The sequence below is a fragment of the Carya illinoinensis genome, chromosome 1 (genome assembly GCF_018687715.1).
Source record: "Carya illinoinensis cultivar Pawnee chromosome 1, C.illinoinensisPawnee_v1, whole genome shotgun sequence".
NCBI lineage: Eukaryota > Viridiplantae > Streptophyta > Magnoliopsida > Fagales > Juglandaceae > Carya > Carya illinoinensis.
This window is the reverse complement of record NC_056752.1, coordinates 27,376,318-27,388,521: the sequence shown is the minus strand read 5'-3', so window position 1 is coordinate 27,388,521 and position 12,204 is coordinate 27,376,318. Positions and strand designations below refer to the sequence as shown.

Here is a 12,204-nt window from a genome sequence, read left to right as displayed (position 1 = left end):
ACTACTCTCCCTATGCATCTTTCCAGAATCAGGCTAACCTTTTGCACACACGTGCACACTCGATTGTCAGAAATAAATCTTTATCATTAGGTAAAACATTTTCTAGTTGGCTAGGCTCATTCTTTTGTTTTACTTCTGTAGCAATCTTTCTAGGTTTTTTCTTTTCGCAATATATTGTACTTTGGAATTCGTAAATTACTGCCTTTGAAGAGTAGCAATAGGAAAAGGGGAAAAAAAATAAAGCAAATGTCATATCTTCATAATTGGTTTATTGTCTCATAAAATTGCTTTTGCTCATCTCTGACTCTATGCTGGAATTGGGTTTGGGAATTCCGCTCAATAGGGTTTTGGGTTTTGTATATTTTTGTTTGCAAATGTTGAAAGAGATGAAATATGCTTTTAGTGGGAGCTTTCTGACCATATTGTATTTGGATAGGCACATGTAAGGACAATATTTTCTTTGTCCCTGTTTCAAAAACTCCAAACCTGAAGGTCATTATACAGAGGATATTTTCTCATAGGGGTGAGCAGAAGCTTGAGTTCCAAAGTGATGAAGATGCAATCATCCAGCTACAGCACATGCTGTGTGTTGAGGGAAAAATGAGCGTATTGGCATATTCTTGTGAAAACCTGTGTAAAATAGTGTTGTAACAAGTATTGTTGCGGAAAGGCTTGAACCGTGCTTGAAGTGTGCTCGTTATTGGTCAAAGCAGATGTCTTCGCTCGACCCTCGCTCAACAGGGCGCTCGAGCGAACTGTGCCGCTTGACACTCGCTCGACATTGAGCTCGAACGAACTCAAGCAGAGTGGGCCGCTCTACACTCGTTCGACACTGAGCTCGAGCGAAACTAGGCAGAATGTGTCGCTCGACACTCGCTCGACTCTGAGCTCGAGCGAACTCAGGCAGATTGTGCCGCTCGACCTTTGCTCAATACTTCGCTCAAGCCAATGTTCCAGATCACTTACAATTTAGGGTTTTGAAGCGCCTCCTTTGATTGGAACTATTAATAGAACAACTTAACTTATGTTCTAGTGTGGTAAATCAGAGCAAAAACCCTAAGGGCCTCCAACAACTTCTTAGAGCAACCTCTCCCCCATTTGGTTGATTCTCTCTTGGATAAACACTTCTTCACCACAATACACTCAAAATCAATTCTTACATGAGTCCATTGAAGTGGACATATTTGTTGGCCGGAAGAGTCCGGAGCTGCTGTTGATGCAGAGATCGACAGGTTCTCGTGGGAAGCTATAGAAAGGTTGGAGTTCCGCATTACATGCATGTAGAGATCGAGTGGGTCACTCATGGTATTGCAAGCCAAGCTTAGCTACTACAAAGGTTTTGTGAGTGTCTCTAAATTGGTTGTAACGAACTAAAATTTCTATAGTGGATTTGAGGTGGTGTCTTACACCCAGAGTGGTTTTAGATTTTGAAGATGTTCTTCAAATGAGTTTCCCCTCCGTAATCAAAATTATGTGTTGATTATTTGTGTTATTTGATTCATTTACTAACTGCTTGTTTGACCAATTTTCAAAGGGCCATAAAAATTGGTTTACACCTATTCACCCCCCCTCTAGGTGTAGTGTTATGTTGAACCACTGTTTTTTCAATTGGTATTAGAGTGGGTTCACTCCACTAGGATTTAGTTCCTGAGTGTGATCCTGCTGTAGTGGTCTAAATGAATAGGTCTCAATCACTCACATCTCCACCATTTTTTGATGGAAACAACTATGCGTATTGGAAAGTTCGAATGAGAGCTTTCCTTAAGTCTGTGGATGAACGAGTGTGGGCTTCTGTAACAAAGGGATGGAAACAACCGGTTGCAGTCATTGAGGGAGTCCAAACCCCCAAGAGTGTGGAAAATTACTCTAGGGATGAAGTCAACGAGTGTAGTTGGAATAGCAAAGGCCTGAATGCGATGTTCATGGCCGTGTCCTAGGAGGAGTTCAAGAGAATCTCCATGTGTGAAAATTGCAAAGAGGCATGGGACATTCTTGAGGTTACCCATGAAGGTACCAAGGCTGTAAAGAATTCTAAACTTCAAATGCTAACCACCAACTTTGAAGAACCTAGGATGAAGGATGATGAAACTTTTGATGGCTTCTATGGCAAACTTAATGATATTGTCAATTCTCGTTTTAATTTAGGGGATAGAATTCCTGAGAACAGAATTATGAGAAAAGTCCTTAGATCTCTTCCTGAGAGGTTTCGTCCCAAAGTCACTGCGGTAGAAGAAAGCAAAGACTTGGACAACATGAGGATTGAAGAGTTGGTGGGTTCCTTACAAACCTATGAACATACTCTTCCTGTGGATAAGAAAAACAAGTCCTTAGCCCTCAATGCTATTAGAGAGGAGTCTGGTGAATCTTATGATGAACTTGCAATGAGTGACAAGGACATAGCTTTTTATGCTAAAAAATTCAGGAAGATGTTTGCTCAGAAAAATCCAGGACAGGAAAAGAGAAGGTTCAAAGGTTTCAATGGGGGTTCAAGTTTAGAAAACTGAGAAAGGAGCTATAAGCAAGACATTAGAGCTGCCAAGGACAACATTCAATGCCATGAATGTCATGGTTTTGGTCACATTCGATTTGAGTGTGCAAATTACAAAAAGGCCAAATAGAAAGCTAATGTTGCTTCCTTGACTGATAGTGAGTCTGAGTCGAGTGACTCACAAGAGAATTCTTCCATGAAGAAAAATCTCAACTACATGGCTTTCCTTCCTCTGTTGTAGGGAAAAGTCATAGCAGTGAATCTGTGGTTGAAATTGAGAGTGTTTCTGAAAATGAATCCGGGAATGAAGATGACTTGCAGGAAATCTATGAGAAGTTGTATAAGGAATGTGTGAAATTGAGGAAACTCAATTGAAGAAATAGATTTATGCAAAAGAGAAAATGAAGGACTCCAAGGCAAACTAAGAGAAGCCATTGGTCTAACAGATGAGTTACGAAAGAGGAATGTAACTTTGGAAGATAAAGTGACAACTCATGAAAGTGAGTTAACTTTGTTAAATACTAAGTTGCAGAAATTCTCCATTGGGACAAACCAGCTTGACAAACTCCTAAGTTTAGGAAAGTCCTCTAGTGATAAGAGTGGTTTAGGCTACTTTGAAGAGAATCCTGATGCTCCTTCGAGCTAAAAAGCCTTCTATAAAAATGTGAGAAACACAATGTTTGTTCCTGAAATGATTGAGAAAAGAAAGGCTCATCCATCTGAAAAGGGTAAGAAGCCTTTGCAAGTGCAAAAGTCAGTTCCTCCTCCCAAAAGACAAGGAGCTCGCAACATGAGCCCCATATGTCATCACTGTGGAAAGATAGACCATATTAAACCAGACTATTTTAAATTAATGAGTCACTTTGTGCATACTCCTTCATTCGTTAAGAGTAGAACTGCTTATCCTTCTAGAAGGGGTAAGAATTACATGAATGGCCCTAAGAATGTCTCAACCTTCTTGAGATAAAGAGTTCACAAAGCAAGCCTCGTGTGTCATGATTGTGGTAAGATTGGTCACATCCGACCAAACTTTTTTGAGCTTAGGAGGCACACCAAGAGAATTGAAAAGCCCTACTCAAGAAAAGGGGTACCAAGGTGGATCATCCAAAAGGAAAAGACGCAAGCCACACATGATTTTGGTGCTGTAGACTGACAGACATGCATTACATGCATTTTTGTTTTATTTTGTGTTGATTTTTTTGTTGTCTAGTTTCTTTGTCGTTGTTTGCTGCTCGTACATGGACTCCATGATTGCGCTATATAATAGTGGGGTTGTTAATTCTAAAATCGAGGTGCATGTGTCTTTTGAGATTTGTATCATATACCTAAGTTTTACAAAGGTTTGGAACATGAGTATCTCTTGTAATCTGTGACTGGCATCACACACTTCACTCCAAACTCGGTCAATTGACATTTCGCCACTTGTGAGTTTATTGGGGAGGCAATCAAAAGTGGTAGGAAGCTCTACCTACATATAGAATTGACCACGGGTTAGATGACCTCATCATGGTTCACTTGTGCAAAAATATGGTATATCAAAAGGAAAAGAAAAAGTGATGTGTTATAAATTAAAAAAAAAAAAAAGGAGGGTGAAAAATAGAATAAGTTCTTTGTTTTCTTGAACATACTGAAACAAGTATTTAAACAGAAAGATTCAGGTCCTAGTAGCATTGGGTTTGACTTTCTGTGTTTTGAAAGAGCTTCCCAAGCACTTATGATTTCATGTTCAACCCAACCCCGCTCATGCTTTACGGTTGAAATTTCTTGATTGAGCAAGGACCGCTTTAAACACGCACGTCTACATTACTTGTGATACTTTGTTTTTACTTACGTGATTTATGAGAATATGATGCTCCTCTACATTTGATATGTACTCTTGGTGTGAAAATTGACATTTCCAGTATTTGTCCAAGTCATGTGAGTGTTGTGTGTTTCCAAACTGGGCAAAATATGCATTTTTGGAGGTCTCGCTCGACCCTCGCTCAACACCGCTTGAGTGAAAACCGCTCGACAGGCCGCTCGAGGGTTTTAAGTTCGCTCGAGCGAAGACCTGTTATAAAAACCAGCGTTGCTCGATCAATACCCAGTTTCTTGTTTTTTCCTTCTTCCCGTGCGTTTCATCTCCCTTTCTCAAAAATATTCATTTTAAACTTGGTTTTTCTTCCGAAATCACCTTCAAATCAAGGTAAAGCCCTTTCTCTTTTGTTCTTTCATGATTTGGTGAATTTCTTTTGGGTATATTTCTGTTTGTTTTGCATATAGGTTTTGGATTGGGGTTATTTGAGAAATTTCTTGAAAATTTTCATTTCTTTTGGTTTATTGAAACTCTTTTGGAGTTATGGTTGCGTATTTGGGTGTATTAAGGAGGCTTTTGAAACTCCCATGGGTTTTTGCCCGAGTTTCTCACTTGGATGCACTCCAAGTGTTTGGTAAAATGCCTCAATGTTTTTTTTTTTTCCCTTTTTCATCATGCATTGGCATAGCATTGTTCCCATACCTATTTCATGTCTATCCTAGAGTTGGGACGTCGTTTGACTTAAGAGTGCATTATGTTTGAAGGTGGTTTATTTTAGAAGAGGCATGGGTCATGCATATGGGTTGGCATTGGCATGCATATGGGTCATTTTGGACTAGACATGTATCATTGATTTGAAAAATGAAGAGTGAGACATGGGCATGCACCGAGTCTTGCATTGTCGATTGGCATTGTTGTGTTAGCATGGTTGGCATGCATTCATCAGGTCTTCACATTGCCTTAGCTTTGTCTAACGTCATTGACTATGTCTACAGCCAAAACCATGTTTCAACGTCTTCGTCCTCGCCACAATTGTTAGGGACCCCAGTCAAGTCCCTAGACAATAAGTCATCCACGCCAATGGTGGTCTTGTGATGACCGGATCCTTGATCCTCTCTTGCTTGGTTCTCGAGCAATAGTGGTCAAGATGACCACTTGGGTATGGTGTGGTTAGGTGTTTGGGCAAAGATGGGTGTATGGAGTGACGGAAATGGGCAAGGGATTGTGGTGGGTTCAATGGTGAGGGGCGCACGACACTAGAGTGGGCTAGGGTTGGCGCCACTTGGAAGATGGGGTTTAGGGTTTGGAAGATGTATGACGGACGGCTAGGATGGAGGTTTAGGGTTTTGCTTGACTTGAGGAATTCTAGGAATTGAGTGATTTTAGGGATAGGGTAGTTTGAGTGATTTGAGTAGATGGAGGATAGGGTTTTGGGAGGATTCGTAAGTGGTAGGAATCCTCGAGGATTTGGTGGGGCTAGTTTGGTAAGTCAAAGTGGACTTGAGAGATTTAAGGGATGAGAGATTTAAGGAATTGAAGATGATTGACAATTCCTTAAATTAAGGGATGAGGGATTTAAGGGATTAGAGATGATTATCAATTCCTTAAATTAAGGAATTGGAATTGGAGTGATTTTAGGGATAGAGTGGTTTGAGGGATTGAGTGATTTGAGTGGATGGAGGATAGGATTTTAGGAGAATTCCTAAATGGTAGGAATCCTTGAGGTTTGGTGGAGCTAGTTTGGTAAGTCAAAGTGGACTTGAGAGATTTAAGGGATGAGAGATTTAAGGAATTGAAAATGATTGCAAATTCCTTAAATTAAGGAATGAGAGATTTAAGGAATTGAAGATGATTGACAATTCCTTAAATTAAGGGATGAGAGATTTAAGGAATTGAAGATGATTGACAATTCCTTAAATTAAGGGATGAGGTGTATGGCCGGCTATGGAAGGAGGGCTTGGTCAATTAGGATTCCTAAATTATAGGAACCTTAATTGACAAGATGAGTGGGCGGATTAGGCAATTCAAATTAGGCAAGGATTGCCAAAATTTGAATTCAATTCCCAAAGGAAGTGAATTTCGGCCAAGGCTAAAAAGATGGAGCAAACACTTTATGGAAAGTTGACAAACACAAGTGTTGGGAGATTTTATGGATTGGATGGATTAGAAGAGCAAAAAATATGAAGAACAGTCAAGAACAATGAAGAACACTCAAGAACAACGAAGAACACTCAAGAACAAAAGAACAAACTTATGAACTTGAATGAACAAAAGCATAAACAATACTAATTCAATACTTGATTCATGAATTGCACAAGAATTAAATAAACCTCATATATTGAAGAACTCAACTTGGATTCATGAATTGCACTAAGTTGCAAGAACAAGATAAATGAATTACACCTATTCACGAATTGCAAGGTGTGATCCTCTCTTTGGGATTCACGAATTGCACCCAAAAAGCCTAAGTGCAAGGCACCGGTTTGTGATCTCTCAAACAATAGTCTTCCGTCTAGAAGTTTGCCAAAAGATGTAAATGCAAAGACTAAGGGTCCTATTTATAAGGATTACAACTTGGAAACCCCCAATAGGTCCCTTGGAAAATAAATAATTAAATTAAAATAAACAATAAGCAATAACATAGTTGGCATGGGCCAAGTTGACCCATGGCATGCATGAGCCCATGGGTGGGCTAGGTTGGCCCTTCTCTTCATGGGGTCCTATCAACAACCCCCCTGCACCCGCTCAAGCCCACTTCCGTAATGCACGAGCCCAGGAGTTGTATTCTCATAACTTCTCTCATCGTACTCCTATAGTCGAGCGTGAAGTATCTCTAGGTGAGCTTACCGAGACCATCATTCCTTGCATCTTTGAGTCTCGCCAATGGCAGGCTTTGACCACTGGTCATCCCACTCCTTCTATGGAGTTGGTTAGGGAGTTTTACTCCAACATTCATAATGTGTCTGTTGATGACTCGTTTGAGGTCAGTCTCCGAAACATTCTTTTCCGAGTAACTTTGGACATGAAAGCGGATCTGCTAAATGCCACTCGTGTGTCCTATCCTGTGTTTTCCTATACACAGACATCTCCTCCTAGTCCACAAGTCATTGCTGGATGTCTTTGTGGTCGGCCTAGTAACTGGGAAGGGACGACCCCTCTTTCGACTGCTCGTTTTACACCTGATCACCTCATTCTTAGTAGAATTGTTCTTACTAATTTAGATCCTACTGGTCATAATAGTGATGTGGGTCTTGACCGTGCTACTTTGCTATATGCCTTGATCAATGGTGTCTCAATTTATCTAGGAAGTCTTCTGTGTCGGGTTATTATTGAGGCGTATCGGTCCTCCAAAACACTGACTGGTTTGCCCTTAACTTGTTTAATCACCCGATTGGCCCTCTCCCAGTCAGTCGTTTTACTTCCTCAGGAGCCTAGAATTGAACTTAAGGCTCCTATTGGTCATAGGATTGTCCAGCTTAGTCGTACTCACACCACCTCACACCCTCTCCTTGTTGAGCACCCTTCCGCTCCCTCCTCTCAGCCTTCAAGCTCTCGGCCATCCAATTCTCAGCCGTCTGCCTCGGCACCATCCACTTCAGCCCTAGGTTCAACTGAGCCCAGCTTTCAGCAGGTCCTTGAGTATCTAGACCGTCTTGATGCCCGGTTCGATACTATAGATGCTACAGTTCATAGCCTCGATGTTAAAATTGATAATCTGTAGCAATTTGTGACCCAAGGTTTCAACGACATCGAAGGGCAACTTAATGAGGATGATGAGGATGCAGATGGTGATGATTGAGACCCTTTGCCTGTTGTGACAAAAAGGGGGAGTAGTACAGTACTAACTCAGGGGGAGTGTGGAGTGTTACTTGTACTAACTCAGGGGGAGTGTGAGTTGTTCTAGTAACACAGTGTTAATAGCACATTTTTTGGGGGAACAACAGCTTTTGGTTGTCTTTTGATTTATATCTCATGTTAGCTACTGTTGTTTGACTAATGGTTCTTGAACTCAATTTCTGATTTGTTGCTTGATGAAATATTTCTTTTCTAAAACCTGTACTTGACATGACTATTCATGAATTATGATTTGTGAATTGCAAACACGTTTTTGTGCATATGTGTATGGGTATGTTTAACCGTTTGCTATGTGTGTGCAGAAATATTTCAACATGTTCAAGAATATGGATCTAGGGATGGGTGTGCTAGGATTAAGTCATATGTATAGGTTAGAGGTTTTGTCACAGAAATGCCGAAGGGGGAGATTGTTGAGGGAAAAATGAGCATATTGGCATATTCTTGTAAAAACCTATGTAAAATAGTGTTGTAACAAGTGTTGTTGTGGAAAGGCTTGAAGCGTGCTTGAAGTGTGCTCGTTATTGGTCAAAGCAGATGTCTTCGCTTGACCCTCGCTCAACAAGGCGCTCAAGCGAACTGTGCCGCTCGACACTCGCTCGACACTGAGCTCGGGTGAACTCAGGCAGAGTGGGCCTCTCGACACTGAGCTCGAGCGAAACCAGGCAGATTGTGCCGCTCAACCTTCGCTCGAGCCAATGTTCCAGATCACTTACAATTTAGGGTTTTGAAGCGCCTCCTTTGATTGGAACTATAAATAGAACAACTTAACTTCTGTTCTAGTGTGGAGAATCAGAGCAAAAACCCTAAGGGCCTCCAAGAACTTCTTAGAGCAACCTCTCCCCCATTTGGTTGATTCTTTCTTGGATAAACACTTCTCCACCATAACATACTCAAAATCAATTCTTATATGAGTCCATTGAAGTGGACATATTTGTTGGCCGGAAGAGTCCGGAGCTGCTGTTGATGCAGAGATCGAGAGGGTCTCATGGGAAGCTATAGAAAGGTTGGAGTTCTGACACTATATGCGTGTAGAGATCGAGTGGGTCACTCGTGGTGTTGCAAGCCAAGTTTAGCTACTACAAAGGTTTTGTGAGTGTCTCTAAATTGGTTGTAACGAACTAAAATTTCTATAGTGGATTTGAGGTGGTGACCTGAAGTGGTTTTAGATTTTGAAGATGTTCTTCAAATGAGTTTCCACTCCGTAATCAAAATCATGTGTTGATTATTTGTGTTATTTGATTTATTTACTAACTGCTTGTTTGATCAATTTTCAAAGGGCCATAAAAGTTGGTTTACACCTATTCACCACCTCTAGGTGTAGTGTTGTGTAGAACCACTGCTTTTTCACTGTGGAATGAAGTTAATGAAAACAAATATATATTGCTAATCCTGGATGATGTCCAGTTTGGATCGGAATCCATTCTAGAGAAACTTTTATTTGGTTTGCCTAATTACAAGATTCTAGTGACTTCAAGAACTGCTTTCCAAGATTTAGGTTCACATATAAGTTAAAACCATTAAATGATGATGATGCGATGGAACTCTTTCTTCATTCACCAGGCTTGGGAGCTCCTCTTACATTCCAGATGGAGAAATGATTAAAAAGGTAACATGCCAATCTGCGTTATTATTAGCAATTGTACATTTTTGGGGAGGTATGCTTATGAGTGAAGAAATCCATGATAGGTTTATTAAGTGAATTTAAAAGTATATAACACCCTGCCTACCTACAAAATCATGTTTGCACTCTTGCGTTTGCTTGTTTTATTTTTGATACACCAATTGTTTCCAAAAGTTAAGAATATAAAGAAACACTAGACATACAACCATCTTTTCATATTTCATGATGATTAACATGGTTTAGATAAAATGAACTTTGACCATTATTAACCTCTTCAACCTTCAACAAATAACTGATCCTTGAATTGCAGATAGTGAAAGGCTATGGGGGGTTTCCTCTGGCCCTTAAAGTGGTTGGAAAATCACTTTGTGGGCAGTCTGCCGTGACTTGGCACCTTAGAGTGGTGAAATGGTCTCGTGGTTGTTCCATCCTTGATACTGATATTGACAGTGACCTGCTTGAGTGTCTTAAAAGCAGTCTAGAATTCAAAGATAATGGGATGATCTTGAGGGAGTGTTTCATGGACTTGGGTTCGTTTCCTGAGGACCAAAAGATCCCTGTTGCTGCCCTCATTGATATGTGATCAGAACTATATGAACTAGTTGAAGATGGCATCCATGCAATTGCCATTCTACATGAAATCAGCACCCAGAATCTAACTAAGCTAGTGGTCACAAGGTATGCTGGATTTTATTTTTATTTTTTCGTTTTGGTTTGTATAATTTGACTATTCTTCTTTTCATTGGATGGTCATGGAACTTATATTCTGCTGTGCAAAGACTGAGGAACTACAACCTCTTCTAAGCATTTGTTTTCACTTATTATTTGCCAGGTAGGATGCAAGTAAGGTTGGCAGCTACTACAGTAAAGACTTCGTCTCACAACATGATCTTCTTAGAGAGCTAGCTATCCATCAGAGTAGCCAGGAGCCATTAGAGCAGAGGAAAAGACTGATCATAGACATAAGTGGAAACATTAATATTCCCAAATGGTGGACGGAATAGAGAGACAGCAACCTATCGATGCCCAACTCTTATCTATCTCAACTGGTTGGTTCATCTGCTCACAAAACACCATCACACACATTGATACACAATTTGTGATGTATAGAATATTTTCCACCTGGTCACAACATATAGGATATGTTTGCAGGTGAAAAGTTCTCCTCAAGTTGGTGCAGTATTCTACCAGCCAAAGTTGAGGTTCTAGTTCTGAATTTTCAGACAAAGAATTATGGCTTACCTGAGTTTTTGGAGAAAGTGGATAAATTAAAAGGTTTTGATTGTCACAAACTATGGTTTCTTTCCAGCCAAATTAGGTAACGTTCAGCTACTTGGGTTTCTACCGAATCTAAAGAGAATTAGGCTACAAAAGGTTTCAATTCCTTCCATTTTGAAGACCCCACCACCATTGAGGAACTTGGAGAAGATATCCCTTTATGTGTAATATTGGTCAGAATTTTAGGAATTGCAGTATCAAGATCTCGAATGCATGGTCAAGTTTGATAGAGATAAACATTGACTACTGCAATCATTTGTTGGAATTTCCTACGTGGCTGTGTTATATTGTCAGCCTTAAAAAACTCAGCATAACCAATTGCCATAAGCTGTTTGCACTGCCCATAGAGATTAGAGAGCTGACGAGTTTAGAAGTCCTGATACTTAGGACTTGTACTAGTTTGTTAGAGTTGCCGGAGTCAGTTACAAGCCTCCAGAACTTACGCATTCTTGACATATCCAACTGCCTAAGCATTAGTAAGTTGCCAAAACATATTGGCGAGTTGCGTAATTTGAATTAGATCCACATGATAGGGTGCTTGAGGTTGCTTAGTCCATTGCCGCCATCAACTATGGATCTTGAGAAGTTGAAGCTTGTAGTTTGCGACAAAATGAGAGCCAAGTTATGGGAGGCTATCCAAGAGTTCCGCATGGATGGCACCCGTATAAAGATAAGGATAGTTGAGAAAGATATCAACTTGAACTGGCTTGCTAATCGTTTATGAGAGTGGGAGTTGCTTCATTTAGGATAAATGTTGGTTACTTGATCAGGTATAACGTTATCTCGTCTTTGTTCCTTTTCCCTTTCTATTACATCAAGAGTATGAAACCGGTAAATTTGAGGAATCATTTGCACTCAAAGGGTAAGTTGGCATTAGAAAAGGGATAGAGGCACTATTTTAAGACAATGAACTTCGGCATGCTTGTGTTGATTGATTCTAAAATAGTTGTAAAAGAGTTATAGGTGTATCATTATCCATGTTTGGGCAACTGCTGAATTTACTTATGTTTTGTATTGTGTGAATTCAATCTTGTACGATCAGTTGGTTTTGTAGAGGCACCACCAATATATTGCGATATATTTGTTTAGTGCAATGCTATGAATGATTTATATATCATCATTTGGTTTAATAAAATAAGAAAAATTCAATGCGGCATCCTCACACTT

The 12,204-nt window shown here is 40.1% G+C and overlaps 1 pseudogene; it reads left to right on the top strand.

Moving 5' to 3' along the window:
- The first annotated feature begins 7,305 nt into the window (after positions 1-7,305).
- LOC122279089 lies at positions 7,306-11,761 on the top strand (annotated as a pseudogene).
- Positions 11,762-12,204: the final 443 nt, after the last annotated feature.